This window comes from Phocoena sinus, chromosome 4 (genome assembly GCF_008692025.1).
Source record: "Phocoena sinus isolate mPhoSin1 chromosome 4, mPhoSin1.pri, whole genome shotgun sequence".
Taxonomy (NCBI): Eukaryota; Metazoa; Chordata; class Mammalia; order Artiodactyla; family Phocoenidae; genus Phocoena; species Phocoena sinus.
In genome coordinates this window covers 91,272,877-91,290,210 of record NC_045766.1, presented here as the reverse complement: position 1 = coordinate 91,290,210, position 17,334 = coordinate 91,272,877, and positions in this window count along the sequence as shown.

The window sequence follows — 17,334 nt, the reverse complement described above, 5'->3', positions numbered from 1 at the left end:
TGGCGTCTATTTCCAAGCACTTCATGTTCATTGGTATTATAAATGGTATTTTAAAATTTCTTTTCCAAATTTCCAGTATATAGATATAAAATTGATTTTGCAGGACTTCTCAGGTGGCGCAGGGGTTAAGAATCCGTCTGCCAATGCAGGGTACATGGGTTCAAGCCCTGGTCTGGGAAGATCCACATGCCACAGAGCAACTAAGCCCGTGTGCCACAACTACTGAGCCTGCACTCTAGAGCCCATGCTCCGCAATGGGAGAAGTCATCGCAATGAGAAGCCTGTGCACCGCAACGAAGAGTAGCCCCTGCTCTCTGCAACAAGAGGAAGCCCGTGCACAGGAACGACGACTCAAGGCAGCCAAAAATAAATAAAATAAAAAATAAATAATAGGTTTATTTCACCTTGACTGTACATTGGTAAGGCAGTAAGTCAAGATTTTTAAAAATGTCTTCCTGGAAACAGAAATTGACTAAAATACTGGTGGTTCCATGAAGAAGTGAGATTAAAAATGTTTAACCACTGGTAGGCAATATTTTAGAAGATGCAATTTCCTAAGATTGCCACATGCAACAAAAGATCATATGAGGAAATACTGGCCTGTAGTGATATTGTACAGGGGACCAAAAAGGCACTGAATATTTGTCTCTTTCCCCTGACAGAGTTGGAGGCTGCTCAGAACAAAGGGTTACATCTGGTGATGGAAGCCATCTCACAGGTGTCATGGCAGGTTCATGGGCTAGTGCTTTGGCTGGTGGGTACCAGAACAACTCATCAGAAGTATCCACTTAGGTGACCTTGGGGCAGGGCAGTGGGGACAGGGACATTTGGATGGCTTGGGCAATGGTATTTACCAACCAAAATGAAAGCATTTCAATGTTTTGAACAACCAATATAATTGCATCGTTGTGAATATCAGTCCTGTTTACCTGTTAGTGTAGTTATATACATTTGGCAAATATTGAGTTAAATGGAGTTAAACAGATTTTTTACTGAGGGAATTCTCAGGGCTTTAATTGGTAGTATACATTGTGGGTCTTTAAAAGAGAAATATAGTATCTAGTATTTTTTCTAACTTACTTGGACATGGAGACTTTTCTCTATAGAGATTGCTTTTTTCTATACATCTTGAGATTGTTCTTTTTGAAACTGTGTTAGTAAATTCTGAATTAGGCCTATGAATTAGAAAGGGTAATTAATGTTATAACCACCCTGAAATTTCAGTGACTTAGCACGAAGTTTATTTCTACCTTAAATCACAGTCTAAGGTAGGATTGAGTTGCTCTCCTGGGCAGCTGTTTTCTAAATAGTGACTCAGGGATCTAGAATTTTCTATCCTATGCTTCTGCCACTCCCTAGGGACTCCTTGAGGCTCTCCACTGGTTTCCCTCCACCTGTCTACCTGACGAGGAAGAAAAGAAAACATGTTGGATGTAGACACCACATAGTGGTTTTAAAATGTGTCTACAAATTCTTTTGCAATCCTCATATCAAAGGGTGGAGGCTAATTCTCTTTCCTGTGAGTGTAGTCTGGAATTGGTGACTTGCTTTAAACTAACTGAATGGGACAGGAGTGATGGTGAGTAAATTTTTAAACTATGTCACAAAACACATTCAGCTTCCTCCTTGCTTCTCTCTTTCTTTCTTTGACAACATTCTCGGAAAAATCCAGATACCAGGTTCTGAGCACAGGGCTAGCTTCACAAGTGTATGTCCTGTGTAATCTCATAGGCCCCACACTTAGAAAGGTCCCATACTTGTTTAAATGCACAGTGGTTGTCATATTACAATTATTAATAATTTTTCAAGGACTACCCTGGAAGTCCAATGGTTAGGACTTCGCCTTCCAGTGCAGGGGGTGCAGGTCAGATCCTTGGTCAGGGAGCTAGGATCCCACACGCCTCGCAGCCAAAGGGCCAAAACATAAAAATAGAGGCAATATTGTGGAAAATTCAATAGACTTTTAAAAAATGATCCACACCAAAAAAGTCTTAAAATAATTTTCAACAAGAGGTCTCACATTTTCATGCTGCACAGAGCTCCACAGATTATGTAACCAGCTCCGTGTGAAGCTATCCAAGCAGATTTATGCAGAGGGCCATGTGATAATGGACCTACCAATGACCAGGGAAGAACTGAAGATTCCTACTAACAGCCATGTGAGTAGATTATCTTGGAACTGAATCCTCCTGCCCTAGACAAGCCTTCAGATAACTACAGTCAAGCTAACAGCTTGACTGCAACTTCACGAGTGGTCTTAAGCAAGAACCACCCAGCTAAGCCACTTAGAGATTGCTCATCAACAAAGAATTTGAGATAATATGTATTTATTTTTTAAACCACTAAGTTTTGGAGTAATTTTTTGCAGCAACAGACAAACAAAATGGAGGGATTTTAGAGACTGATCCTGAGAGCAGCATTCCCTTCAACCCACATACCATTAACCAAAGTCCAGTCACGTGGATTCAGTCAACTACAAATGAAGGTGAAAAATTGAGACTTTTTTGTGCACTGGAAGAAAAGGAGATTGATGAGCACAGAGTCATCCTCAGATGCACCCTGTGAACAAATTGTCATTCGCATGTGGTGGAATCTTCTTATTAGTTGTCATCACTTAACTATAAGGCTGACAAGAGTGTGTGGAATGGGAAGAGGAAGCCAGTACAAAATATCAGAGTCCAAGATCTTAAAGGCAACCCGGGGATGAAATACAAACATTATGTAGAATTTTAAGCAATCCACCTTTGCTAGAAATGGAAAAGACCCCACTTAAAAATACTATTTTCATCCAAGCTTAAACATACTCTTGGAGACCCTATTAATATAACCATGGGCTTGTAGCCAGAATGACTTTGGTTCCTGTCTTCAGTTTTCCATATTAGTCCTTGATCTTGGGCAGGCAACTTAATCTACAGATCTTCATCCCTAAGATTGGAAAAAACATGGGGCTATCTCAAGAGATGATTGGGAAGGTTATGTAATATTGTATAAAGAACACCTGTCACAGTGACTGGCATTTATTAAGCACTCAGCAAATATTAAGTGTTTTATTAAAACCAGAAAGACAATAGAATTGGTGAAGATAACAGGGAGTGACAGAGACATCAGGGAGTTAGAGGAATTAAGCTTTTCCTGAGAAACATTAAAATCATTTGATTAGATTCCCAAAGTCATGTATCATTCATTCAACAGGTATTTCTTCATTAGCTATTGTAGACTGCTATACACAGAGGCAGGTACTAAGATTTTGTAGTTCCTTCAGTTGGGGTTGCTTTTAGGCAACATTTGAGAAGATAAGACAATGAACACGTGGTTACCAAAGTGAGTAGTGGACAAGGGGAAATGAAACTCATTTGGAGGACTGTATGAGATAAAGCTAATAGGCTATTACAGTACAGAAGGTTCCATACTACATCTAAGCCATAGATTGAAGGTGGAGTACATGTTCTCCAGACTGAGAATGTATCAGAGAGGGACAGTGGGAGGGTTGGGAGTCTTTTAGGAAGATGGAAAGGCAGAGAGAATGGACTGAAGATGGGCTTCCAAAGGACAAAACAACAGAGGAGTTTAGAATATCAACAACAAAAGTAACTTCGCCGGGTTACTGATTTGGTTCCGTAACCCAGCAAAGTCAAAATAGGAGGAGGTTGATGCTAGAGAAAAGGTTGAAAATTTCATAAAGGAAAGACGGAGTCAGAATCTTTGAGAAAGATAGAAGGTCATGGTCAAGAAACAGGATCTTAAATCAATTCTTTCAAGGTGATGCAAAGTCCAAAGCATAATGGAGTGGATGGCCCAATAGAAGGGTGAAAGGAGTCACTGCATACACAGCATTCAAGAAATTGAGCCCACATGAAAATTTCAGTCACCTGACCTCATGGGAGGACTTGGAGTGGAGAGGTAAACTATGAGCCAGGTACCAGAACATTAATGGGTGACCTTGAAAAAGACAAGGTGAAAACTGATGGTGCCAATAGTGTACATTTGGAGAGAACAGAGTTCATTTGTTTGCTTTGTTTTGTTTTTTTACAAGAGAATAATGATCTTAAAATAGCCCTTGGGAGCAATGAGTAGGAACCGCCTTCTGACCCTGAGGTATGTAGAATGTGGAAGCTCAAGCGGCCGTCACCAAAGAAGAATCATGTCCTAAATGTTTCCTACAAAGTCTGTGATAGTAAACAGAATGAAGTCAAAATGTCCCGAATTTCTAAACTAGTTGCCACCAGGAAAAACAATGTCTCAATCAAGAATTTTACCTTTAAACAAAAGTGAAGAAGTCTTTAAATAGAGCTAAAGTACTTTAAATTAGAAATTGTAAAAGTTAAAAATATGTGTGTGCATATATGTGTATGTAATAGTGCGTGATAATATACACACACATAGTTAAAATAGAGTTAATGTTATTTGAAGAGAGGAGAATTTTAAGAAAGAAGTCTACTACTTCTATGTCCCATTCCACTTTTTATTGTAACAAACCAAAGTCAGTCATTTTTGAAACAAAAAAAAATGACTCAAAATTTATTAGCTCTTTCCCAGAAAAATAAATTAGAAATTGACTCTTGGTCATAAACGAGTGTGTGTGTGTGTGTGTGTGTGTGTGTGTGTGTGTGTGTGTGTGATTGAACATAAGAATGTACAAGAATATGCAGAGGCTTATAAAACAGTTATGAGGTTTTTCATTTTATAATAGACATGTATAGCTACTTCATAAAAGAAATGTAAACAGTATAAGTCAAAACATAACTATCTCACTACCTCACTACCTCCATACCATTGATCTGTGCATCCTCAATAACATTGTTTCCAAGGTTTTAATATGTATGTGCATGCCCCTTCAATACCTAAACCCACCAAGATAAAACTGTTCTATAAACTAAGCAAATATATATTACAGTTTTACTTCTCTGTGCATTTTAATAATATGGATTCTTTATCAACCTGCTCTTCAGAGGATTAAGTGCAATGAGAGGAAAGGTAAATCTTCCTGTTAACAACATCATGTAGAGTAAGTTGCTCCATCCGTCTCTATAAACTATGAGAGTTTCTGGGTGGTTAAACTGTTTTAAAGATCATTGTCAGTAAACAACCATTATCTCCTCAGCTGACACAAAAGGACTTTTGAAGTCACCAAACAACGTAGTCATCTGGACGGGAAGTAGAAACCAGTTAGCAAAATAAGTCTTTAGGTCAAAGGAAGCTTATTGCGATTAGGAGAAACTAACTTATTAGAGAGTAAGGTGACACCTGAGTTCCAGAGGAGGCTCTGAGCTGGTAATTATTATCCTGGACAAACACTCTTCCTAACAGGATTCTGTGTGACTCTGCCCAATCGACGTCACCATTATGTACTGCCACAGCGCACAGTGTATAGTGTACAAGAAGACAACCCTGTTGCAGTTGACTTACTCTCAGCAGTGATACATGAGAGAACGGAGTGGGAATCAAGCAGTCTTTCAGGGCTGGAGTGTCCCAGCTCTTCAGGGGGTAACACTGAAGTAGGAAGACAGCTAACTCTGGCCACTATTAGTATGTGTTTCCTGCTAAGAACATGCAGTACCTTCTCTCTCACGCTTCCCTCCATGCCCGTGGTAAGAACTGACATATTTGGGCAAGAGGAGATTCTGAAAAGAAAATAGGCTTCCCTTTCTAAATTCTCTAGCTATAAGCTTCAGGGAAATATGAAATGAGTTTTAAAAAATAACCTGGGCTAGGAAAATAATTACAGACCAAGTAAGTTGTACAGTGGCCTCTGCTTGCTGTTGCTTTGATTCCTGGTCACACGTAACGGATTTATTGTCAATGCTTTTAATTGGTAGCTTCTTTCAATGTTTCACATCAAATATTGGTGTCTCTTTAAATTTTTTTCAGTCGTTTTTGCACTGTCATCTGTTTTTCCCCTGTGCCTCAAAGCACTGGGAGCATGGATCATACAGATAACTAGGGTTTCTGCTGTTTTAGAGTATCTTATACTCTCATGCCCTTGTTTATTTAATCCTTTTTTGGTCTCACCTCATTATGTCCAAATGAACATATTCCGTTTAATCAGTGTTTGTGGCCCAGAATGTCTTTCCAATACATACAAAACCATTTCATTACGTGACAGCAAAAATAAGAGTCAAAAGGAAAACAGTATGTTCAAACATAGGATTGGAACCAGCCATCTCTTATTTTACACTTCATTTCTGGCATTTGTTTTAACAAGTGATGAAGTCTGAACCCAGGACAACTGGATGAGGACCGTTAACCAGCATATAAGAGAGATTGGCCACTTTTCTTCTTTCCCCTGATAGGTTCTGCAGAGAACATTTTTAACCTCTCTCTCTTTCTCTCAAAATATAGACTTTTGAACAGTTATTTTCCACTCCATTCCTGCCCACTGAAAGTTGAGAAGTTGCTGGCAACACACTGAATTTTTAAAAGCCCTGAAACCAAGAAAAGTTGAGTAAATCATCAGTGCTCTCTAGTGTTCAGAATAAGGAACACCTTGCAAACCACAGCCTCAGCTGCAGTGGCTTTGCTAATGCAGCTGCTAGTCTTTTTTGTTAGGAAGAAGTGTGGTTTGTTTCCATTATATTTGGTAACCAAAGAGCTTCAGCTTTTCCCATAAATTCTCTGGAAACAGAAATGCTGCATTTTTCAGGTCAGGCCATATTTATTTCACAGTTATCTCTAAAAATACAATGAAATGCAATTATATCATTCTTGAAGGGACTGAGAACAGAAATTTTTTTTAAATAAAAGAAACAATTTCAGCAAGTTTTTCTTATATTTAAGAAAAGGCAATACCAAGAAATTGACACAGACCCACTATCTATGTCTGGAATTTAGTGTGTGTGTGTGTGTGTGTGTGTGTGTGTGTGTGTGTGTGTGTATGTTTGTTTTAAATTGGTCTCTAAATAGATGTGAATGTGACCTGTTTTTACTGATAGGATAATTCATTTGATTTTTAAAAATCTACAGAAAAGGAAACAAGTTATCCTTCTTGTCCTGGAGGGCAAATAAATAAGACATTTTCAAGAAAGTCCACAGGCAAAACCATGTTTGAAATCTCTCTGATTACACAAGCTGGTAATTCTTGGTCTCAAGGGACGTAGCTAAAGTATGGAAACTTTTAAAAGGTGATACAGCTTCCCAGAGGTCCCTAGAGACTGGAAGCATGAATGTCCCTCCTTCCTATCATGCAGCCACTGGCCTCTCTCTCACCCACACACCTGGCTCTGAGCCTGGAGGGGCTGAGCAGAGTCTGTGAGAGTCTGAACCACACCTGGACCACTGTGGTGAGAGCAGTGGTCCTTGGGGTGCTGTGTACCACAGAAATGTCAGGAGGGGGATGACTCATAAACTCACATGAAAACATTGAAATTTGTTTAGTTTGGCCAGAGAGAGGATGATAATGGTCAGCAAATATGTGACTTGCAGAGAAGTTGTTTTAAATGGTATAAATAAAGGATGGAGAGGAAATTGAATTGATCAGGGTAGAGTGACTTTCTGGAAATATTTCCCAACCTAAAATTTAGGCAATTATGAAAGTATTTCCAAAGAAAAAGGGAAGTTTAAATTCTAGGATCTAAATCCCAAGTCAGATAGAAACAAGGATGATCAAAGGTGTTCTGGAAGTTATGGAGTACGCAATGTCACCGTCTAGAATGGGTTGACCTCTCCTAACAGCTAAATTAAGCAAGTGATCCCCACCAATTTTTACATAAATCTTTGCCTTTGCACTGGAATTTCTCCCTACTATTTTTTCCTTTTCTACCACCTCTTTCTCCATACATATTTTACCTATGCCTGGAATTCCCTGTTTTGGTCCATATGATTCATTCTCTATACTCATTTTTTTCCAAAGAAATTTTCCTTCTTGCCGTATGCCAATGGTCTCCTAGGACAATGTTTTCAATGTCCGCAGAGAACAATATAGATAGCTTACGTGTTATGACTGTAGCCTGTTGCAATGGACTGAATGTTTGTGTCCTCCTCAAATTTATATGTTGAAAATTTAATCCCAGTGTGTTGGTATTTCATCACACTGGGTCATGTTGGTGGGGCCTTGGGGAGATAATTAGGTCATAAAGTTGGAGCCCTCATGAATGGGATTAGTACCCTTATAACAAGAGGCCAGAGAGAGCTCTCACTGACATGTGAGGACAGAGCAAGATGGTCCTCTGTAAACCAGAAAGAGGGCACTTACCATGGTCCCAATCATGCTGGCACCCTGATCTCGAACTGCCAGCCTCCAGAACTGTGAGAAATAAATGATTGTTGTTTAAACCACCCAATCTCTGGTAATATGTTATGGCAGCCTGAGCTAAGATGCCTTCCGAGCAAAACTGCTTAGATTTGAATAGTTCTGTAAAGTCAGGCAAATCACTCAACCTCCCTGTGCTTCAGTGTAAAATGGGAAAAATTATGAGATCAGATGTGAGGATAAAAGGAGTTAACATATAGCCACTCAGAATAAATTCTGGCATGTAAGAATCACTGTTAAAATATAAACAATTTTTTGAACTACTTTTACTACAATAAGAACACACTTTACATGTGTGTATAAACAAAAATTCCATCATATAATAATTACCTTATGATGTGCAATGCATTCTATTTTATTCTTCTATATTTCCTTGAAAAAAAGTGTGATCATGACCCACTAAATAATTCTTAAGTCTCATTATTTTTTCTTGATTCACAGTTTGAAAAGCGAGTCTTGGGATATAATTTTTAGGCTATAAAGGTTCCAGGATATAAGAGGGAAATAGGGGTCCAGACATTACTTTTGGAATTTCTGACAATTCTCACAGCTCTGGGATTTCTTTTTAACTCTCCAGGTCCACTCTGTAGTCCACTCTTCTTGTGAACACAGAATATTTTTTTAAACTAAAGGCAGTAACAACAGCTACTACTACAACAGCAGCCAACAATAAAACTGTCACCTTGTCAGCGTTTCCATGTCCTAAGATAATCAAATGTCAGAAATTTCTAGTATCCTGTAAAAGATTATGTTAGAATGAGAAACAAGCTTGTGGCTCCAGGACTTCAGCAGTTCTGAGCAGAGTTAGATGGCTTAGAGGCACACAGTAGATGCTGAGAAGTGAGGTAGTGGCTTCCTTCCCCTCTTCCCTCCAAATAAGTACAACTACCAACTGAACAATCCCCATGGCTATGTATGTGTGTATAACATATAGTAAGGATAAGTATTGCTTAATGTATATTTTTGTTTTAAGTATATGTTTACGTTTGTGTGGGTGATATGGAATTATTTATGTGGAACCTCATCAAATAATTTTGAAAAATACTGTTTCAGATGATCTGACAATTCTATGGGTGGATCTCAAAAGAGCCACTTAAGGGTTAACTTCAGTTAGTAACTAAACTGTCTTTTTTTTTTTCCCCATTGATTTCTCTTGCTTTTTCAAAATTTATTGAAGAAATAAAGATTAAGCAATAATATTGTAAAGCAGTGGAGGTGTGCATGGAACTAAACTGGAAAGTGTCAATGTAATGATAATAATAAAGAACAAAAATTAGTCACGGTGAATGCAGCTAGTTGGTGCCCTGCAGAAACTTGTGGGACAGATTTTAGGTTTCCTGGAGTTCAGAGAGGGCTTGCTCTTGGAGACGTGGTCCTCTGAAAAGGCTGAGGTAGTCTGCAGCCCTGGAAAAGTGTTCTGCTGTCACAGACTCAGCCTCAGGTTCACAAAGCTCCAGACAAGAAAGGAAAGAGCTGAGGAAACAACTCACACATGAACAGGAGTTAACTACAAAACATGCTTTTCCACAGCTCTCTGTAATTTCATTGACCCTTGCACTGCAGAGACAAAAGATAATCTAATTCCATATATGCTATTCTTCTCTGACTGTACATACCTCAACAACTATCATTTTCCAATCAGAATGGAGCATTTTTCTGCCCTTTCCTGGAAAGTGTTACATATCTCCTTTGTCCAGTATTACAGACTCTACAACATGTGATTTTAAGGTAGGAATCCATATGTCCTTAAGGTTTGTCTGGTGAACTAAATACTACTGTGTTCTTCAAATATGCTCTTGCTGGTGACTATTGTGCTACATTCTGATTTAAAACTGAAAAAAGGGGTCTTCATCTTCCAACAAGGTCATCTAACAATGACCCTAATAAGCAGCTAACCTGCATGACTTGATGTATAGAACTTGTTCAAAATCTAATAACCTGCATGACTTGATATACAGAACTTGTTCAAAATCTAAATCTCGGCATGGAATCAAATCTAAATAATGAATTTAAGAGTTCACTCAGGTCAAACAGGTACTTTTGAATTAAGAGTGTGTTCTGGAATGCTGGATGGTTCGTGTGTTGGCGGGGGTAGATTATGTCAACAACAGTTGCCAGATCTCCATGGCTTCACACAACACATTTATTTCTTACTCACAAAACATGTTTCACATGAGCTGGCAGGGGTCTCTGCTCACCATAGTTGTTTGGGGACCTGAGCTAACACGATCTGGCTCAACACACACCTCATGATTACCACAGCCAAGGGAGGAAAGCATGTCAAATTGTTTAAGGAGTAACACCTAGAAGCAACCTATACCACTTCTGCTCATGTTTATCGGCCAAAGCAAGCCACAGGGCCCCACCTCACTTCACGGGACGGGGAAAGAAAGTGCAAGACTAACACTGTTTAGGAAAAAAAAGGGAGCTATTTAGTAAACAACCCTGAGGAGGACCACCATTTTCCTCATCTTTCACATTCACTTGATGACCAAGACCTGCTCGCTGACAACTCGTTTCAGTTTCTACTTTCCATTCACTTGTTGACTTGGTCTGTAGTCTCATCATCCTTCAGCTGGATTACAGAAAGGCCTTTGCACTCAGCCTAACAACCCATACTTATATTCCAGTCACAATGAATTACTTACAGACCAGTATACTTTATTTCACCCGTCATGCTTTTTCTCACATTTCTCCGTTACCTTCTCTCCCTGAAAACAGTCCCTTCATCCCTCCACAGCCAACTCAAATCTTACATCCCTCACGAAGGCTTCCCAGAAAACCCCACAGATTCTCCAGTCCATGTTATATTTAGTAACACTGTGGTGCTTTCTCTATTTGTATTTGTTTTACAAGAACGTGTGTCTCCTTTACTGCAAGTATTAATTAATAGGCAATCATTTTCTGTTTACAAGAATGTAAGCTCCCTGAAGGTAACAATCATTCTTCCAGAAGAGCCGTGACAATGTACTGTCATTCTCATACCTGTGCTTCTACCCCATCCTTTTTGTCTTTGTGTCCCTAGTGTCTAGAATACTGTCAGAACTCAACAAAAGCCAAATTAATCTACTAATTTGTACCAAGAAATATAACTAACAGGCATTCCTAACATTTAGTCCATACTAGAAGAAACTATTTTAAAACATTCAAAATTAAAAATTACTAGATATTACTAAAAATTACTAGATATTACTAGAAATTCAGAGAAAAAGAGACATGAAGGTTGTTCTGGAACATTACCATTAAGCCATAGTAGTCGTTCAATATTCTCTTTGCTGAGCTCACTAGATATATGTATTAATCTGTGGTTTTTTGGATGGTGTAGGGTAGAGCCTAAGAGCCTTGTTCATTTCAAAGACTCTTCTGGAATGTGATTCTCTTGATATGTGTCATTGTAATATTCCTATCACTCAATTCCCCACTTTTATAACTTGATACATTTCTGAAGGTTGCTGCTTCTACTTATATTCTATTTAGTGAAGCTACCAGCTTCCTTATGGTTCACAGGAAAACATCTGTGTCTCACGCCCACCTCTAGAGTAGCAACTATAGGAGTTTATTGTGAGGAATCAGAACCAGAAACCTTGTTTTCATTGGTGATGAGAGGACTTATTCCCAGTAGTAAGGGCTAATGCTTTGGTAGGTAGATTAAAGAATTCCTAAAGGTGTGTGTGTCTAATACAGATGGCCAACAAATACATGAAAAAATGCTCAACATCACTAATTATTAGAGAAATGCAAATCAAAACTACAATGAGGTATCACCTCACACTGTTCAGAATGGCCATCATCAAAAAATCTATAAACAATAAATGTTGGAGAGGGTGTGGAGAAAAGGGAACCCTCACACACTGTTGGTGGGAATGTAAATTGATACAGCCACTATGGAAAACAGCATGAAGGTTCCTTAAAAAACCAAAAATAGAATTACCATATGACCCAACAATCCCACTAATGGGCATATACCCAGAGAAAACCATAATTCAAAAAAATACATGCACCCCAATGTTCATAGCAGCACTATTTACAATAGCCAGGACATGGAAGCAACCTAAATGTCCATTGACAGAGGAATGGATAAATGGACAAAGGAATGGAAGATGTGGTACATATATACAATGGAATATTACTCAGCCATAAAAAGGAACAAAATTAGGTCATTTGTAGAGATGTGGATGGACCTAGAGAGTGTCATACAGAGTGAATGAAGTAAGTCAGAAAGAGAAAAGCAAATATCGTATAATAATGCATATATGTGGAATCTAGAAAAATGGTATAGATGATCTTATTTGCAAAGCAGAAATAGAGACACAGATGTAGAGAGCAAATTTATGGATACCAAGAGGGAAAGGGGTGGAGAGGGAGGAATTGGGAGACTGGGATTGACACATATACATTATTGATACTATGTATAAAATAGACAACTGATGGGAACATACTATATAGCACAGGGAACTGTACCTAATGCACTGTGGTAACCTAAATGGGAGGGAAGTCCAAAAGGGAGGGGATATCTATATGTGTATCACTGATTCATTTTGCTGTGCAGTGGAGCCTAACACAACATTGTAAAGCACCCATACGCCAATAAAAATTAATTTAAAAACAGTGTGTGTGTCTACTCACTTCCTGCATTCTGTGCTTCTAATCACTTTAGCACCATTAGGCTACTAACACAGTATGGGAGTCCTGCATACTTGTAGCATAAGGAATTTCGATATTAAGCTAAAGCCAGAAAGAAAAACATGATAGTTCATTCATATGTCAAACTAATTATAGTTACTTTGCTTATTCCAAATCCCAAGAATATTCATTCAGCTCAAATAGAGTAGAAATTTCCACTGTACAAGAATACAATTTTCCCAAACTATACCATCGAAGTTTAAGTTACAGTCTTGTTTATGATTAAGAATAGCTGTAAATAAAATAAGAAGAAGAAGAGGAAGAAAGAGAAGAAGAAGGAGGAGGAGGGAGAGGAGAAGAGGAGAAAGAATATCTTCTTGTTTGGTTCTTTTTTTTAATCTCAAAACACAGATCCTCAGCAAACCAACTAAATGTCACTGGAGGTGACTCACAGTTCTCCTGCTGCAACTGAGATAAATTGAGTTCCCCGTATTTCTGTGTGGGTGTCTGAAATACGATCTTAAACAACAAACCCAGGTCCACTCTAGAGGGACATGAAAGATTCTGTAAGACTTGAAACAGGAGGAAAGTATTGGTTTCCTTTCTTCCTCTTCATTAAAACATATCCTTTCCATACAATGGTTGTTCACTGATGAACTCAGCTTTTAGAATAAAACTCATGATCCCGTTACTCCTGACTATGACTGGTTTTGGGGAGAGGGGGCATGTGGTCATGAAGTCAGGTCTTCACAGGGCTTCTGGGAAAAGTTTCCTTGCTCTTAAGAAAACAACACAGAAGTGTTCTCTTCTGCCTCTGGACATTGTCACTTCCTGATGTGACCCAGGAACTACTGTAGCTATATGCACACAGGAAGGGATGCCCGAGGGCTCCCTAGCAGAGAGATGAAAGCTATCAGGGAACCATGTCCTTGAGGTCATTATTGAACTGTTGATCATACTGTACCTGGGGACTGATTTCTTCTTATTCTGACTTTTCAGTTATATGGAAAAAAATATAATCCCTCACTCATCAGGCTATTTTTAATCAGATTCATGGACAATTTATTCTTGTCTCAGTGACTCTGCCCTTATTTCTGGCTATTGCTCATCACACATGGAACCGATGATAAAACCATTTTAATTTCCCTTTCATTCCATTTAGAGTTGCCAGATAAAATACAGGAAGCCCAGTTAAATTTGAATTTCAGATAAACAATGAATAATTATTTTAGGATAATTATGTCCCACGCAGTGTTAGGGACATACTAATATAAAAAATTATTCATCATTTATCTGAAATTCAAATTTAACTAGGTACCCTATATTTTTATTTGTTAAACCAGCAACCCCAGTTCTATTAGAACAATATTAGGAAGAATTTTAAAAGTTACTTCTGAATACAGCAGTGGGAGGCAGAATATAATAGAATATGTGTGATTTGATTAATAGGCATCTGATCTGATTTAGAACGACTGTGAAGAAAAAAACCTAACTCAAATTTTCGTTCATAAATACAGATAATATAAATAGTCATGAACGCATATGTATAGAAAATCAAACTCATTATCACCAGATGTATCATCATGGAAATAACCTAAAAGAAGGGAAATTTCTTTCAACACTAATCTTGCATTAATTACAACCTTTTTTAAAAGCATACTTATGAAAGGCACAACTTTTAAAGTAACCCCAACATTTTGTTTTCAACCTGCCTCATGTCTGTTCAGATAGATCCCTGGATTCAAGATCTCCAGATACAGCATTTAGTCTGAATTCACTGTAAGGGATTTGTAAATTTCTCATGAAGAGGGATTAGGAAGAAGTTAACTAGTTTGCTCTACGGTAAAAGTGCACTGGAATGTGATCATGAAGTTCTGGATTTGAGGCCAAGGAAATAATGTAAGAGTAAAAAACTGAGAAAATGGGCACATATTCTCTTATTTTTGCAAAAGTTTCATAGGATTTTAAGCAACATTCTTAACCTCTAATTCTTAATGTCTAAAATGAAGAAATTAGTTGTTTATCATATAGGAATATTTTCTGTAAATTTAAAAGCACTTTGCAAATAATAGGTCCCAGTAAAACTATGAGTTGACATATAAGTACTGCAATTAAAACAAGTTCCAAAAAATCATCAACCAGAGAGCTCTGATTCTAGAAATATTCTCACCACTGCAATCTACAAGGATTTTATTTCAGCTTCTCTTACTTGTCTTGCTAAGAATCCATTTTACATCATGACTTCTCTCAAAAAATGTCTATTTCTTTTGTACAAAATCTCATTATCAAACTGTCCTAGTGATGCAGATGCTCTCAATGGCAGGCAACTGGGTGTTATTAACCTCTGCAGTTATCTTTCCAAAGAGGAAATATGGACCTTTTTCTTTTACATTAATGACATGATTTGAAAATTATTCTCAAGTTTGGCAAGTGAGGATGATTTAATTTATGCCACATTTGGAACTTTGGTCTTCTTATTTGATTATTTTGACTTTTAGCATCTCTCTGTAGAACTACAGATAGATTGAATGCTTTATTTAAACCAATTCTGCTGTCATGGGGGAAATAAATGGAATGAGTTATTAAGTTCAGTATAAGCCTTTGATTATTCTGGAATTAAAAGCCTATGGAGGCTAAAAGTTTTTTGAGATTTTCTCAGCGAAGGTTTAGAGAAAGAAATGTTTGCAAACTGGTAATCAGGATAAACACATTCCAATCAAACACACAGAAGTTTTAATTGTTCTTTAACATGCATGCTTTCTAGATGCTGCCAAAGTAAATGATTGTCTTCTAATTATACAATTGTTCTTGCTGCAGCACTTCAGTTTCTGGTCAAGACTGTTAGGGTACGAAGATGGAGAGCAGAGGGAAATAGGTTTACGGACATAAAGAAGCCTGTGGCATTGCAACTATGCAGTAGTTCTAGGACCTTTGCCTCCTTTTTGCACGAAGGAGACAAGTTGATAAATTTCAAAAGTACTCAAACTAAAACTTGATTGTTCTAATGGTACAATGGTATGTGTTCTTTGGTGAGAAAACCTAATGAAAAACTATACCTTAAAATACATTTCTTTAACACAGAAAACCTCAAGAGCAACTTATTTTATTCTAATTAAATTTTCTGAATTTAATCTCCAAACACATTTGGAGCTTCAGCTACGTGCCGGGTACAACATTAGCAGCTGGAGCTAGGAAAAAAAAAAAAAAAAAGCCCAAAACATTAGATATTGTCTCTTCCTTTCAGGGCCTTCACTTAATGGGATGATAACAAATCCTCTATAATCTGGGGATATTGTCACCAGTATCATTTGTTTGTTTTTGTTTGATTTTATTTTCTTTAAGAAAAAGATATGCAAACAACTCAATTCTGATTTTATGGCTCTATTTCTGGATATAACAATAGTTTTAAATTTCATATACAGTAATTTCTTATACCCCAGTCAGTCACTGGTATCCATACCAATTCTTAAATACCATAAACATTTGATAAGAATATATCAAGGATTAGAAATAACTTAAATGTTTAGCACAGTGTATAGCACATGGTAGGTATTCCATAAATAGTTCAGTTATTTTCAAACTCAATATCACAATGGACTTATATCACAAACACACTTTTAAAAAGCTGTAGTTATGGCTGAAGGAAGGAAAGATGAATTGGCGTTCCTAGATATTAATGCAAACAAAAAAGAAAACTGAAAATTCCTTAATTCATGTTAAAACAAATTGTGGGGTGAAAAAACAAAGAATTAAAAGACGTGGGTGCCACTGTCATGTAGGAAATCTTTGATCAAAAGCATAGATATTAAGAAGCTTTTTCATATTTGGAGAATTTTTTTTAAAGAAATAGAGAATAAAGATAAATAGGACAAAACGGCCACAGGAAATAAAATAGTGTGGGTTTTGTAAGTACAGGGTTCTAAATGGATTACTAAGAAATTTTAAATATATATTCTAGATGGTGATTGAGGTGGAGACCATATATATATATATATATATATATATATACATAAAACATGCTGAAAAGAACAGAGAGAGAGAAAGAGAGAGACCCATGCAACTAATCAGAAGGAGCAGAGTAAGCAGTTTAATCATTGACCACAGTGATGACATTCCAAGAAACACAATCCATCAAGGAATCCTATTATATCCTTCCTTTTACATGTTATTTCTCTGTATTAACCAACCACTAACTAATGTTGAAAATGATAACACAGAAGGAAAAGGAAAAATAGGGCAACCTACAGATCCTTTTCCCTTCTGTCCTTCCTTACTCACCAAGCTGAAGAGAGAATGTTATTAAGAAGTGAAATAAAAGTCGAGTTCAGTTTGTGCAGCATTTCTATTGTTCTATTCAGAACAACATACATATGCCCATGTGAGCCGCTAAATGCAAATTATGTAATTTTGGTGACTCTGGATATGAGTTAATTGTTCTTACTTTTGCATTTAAGACTAGCATCACA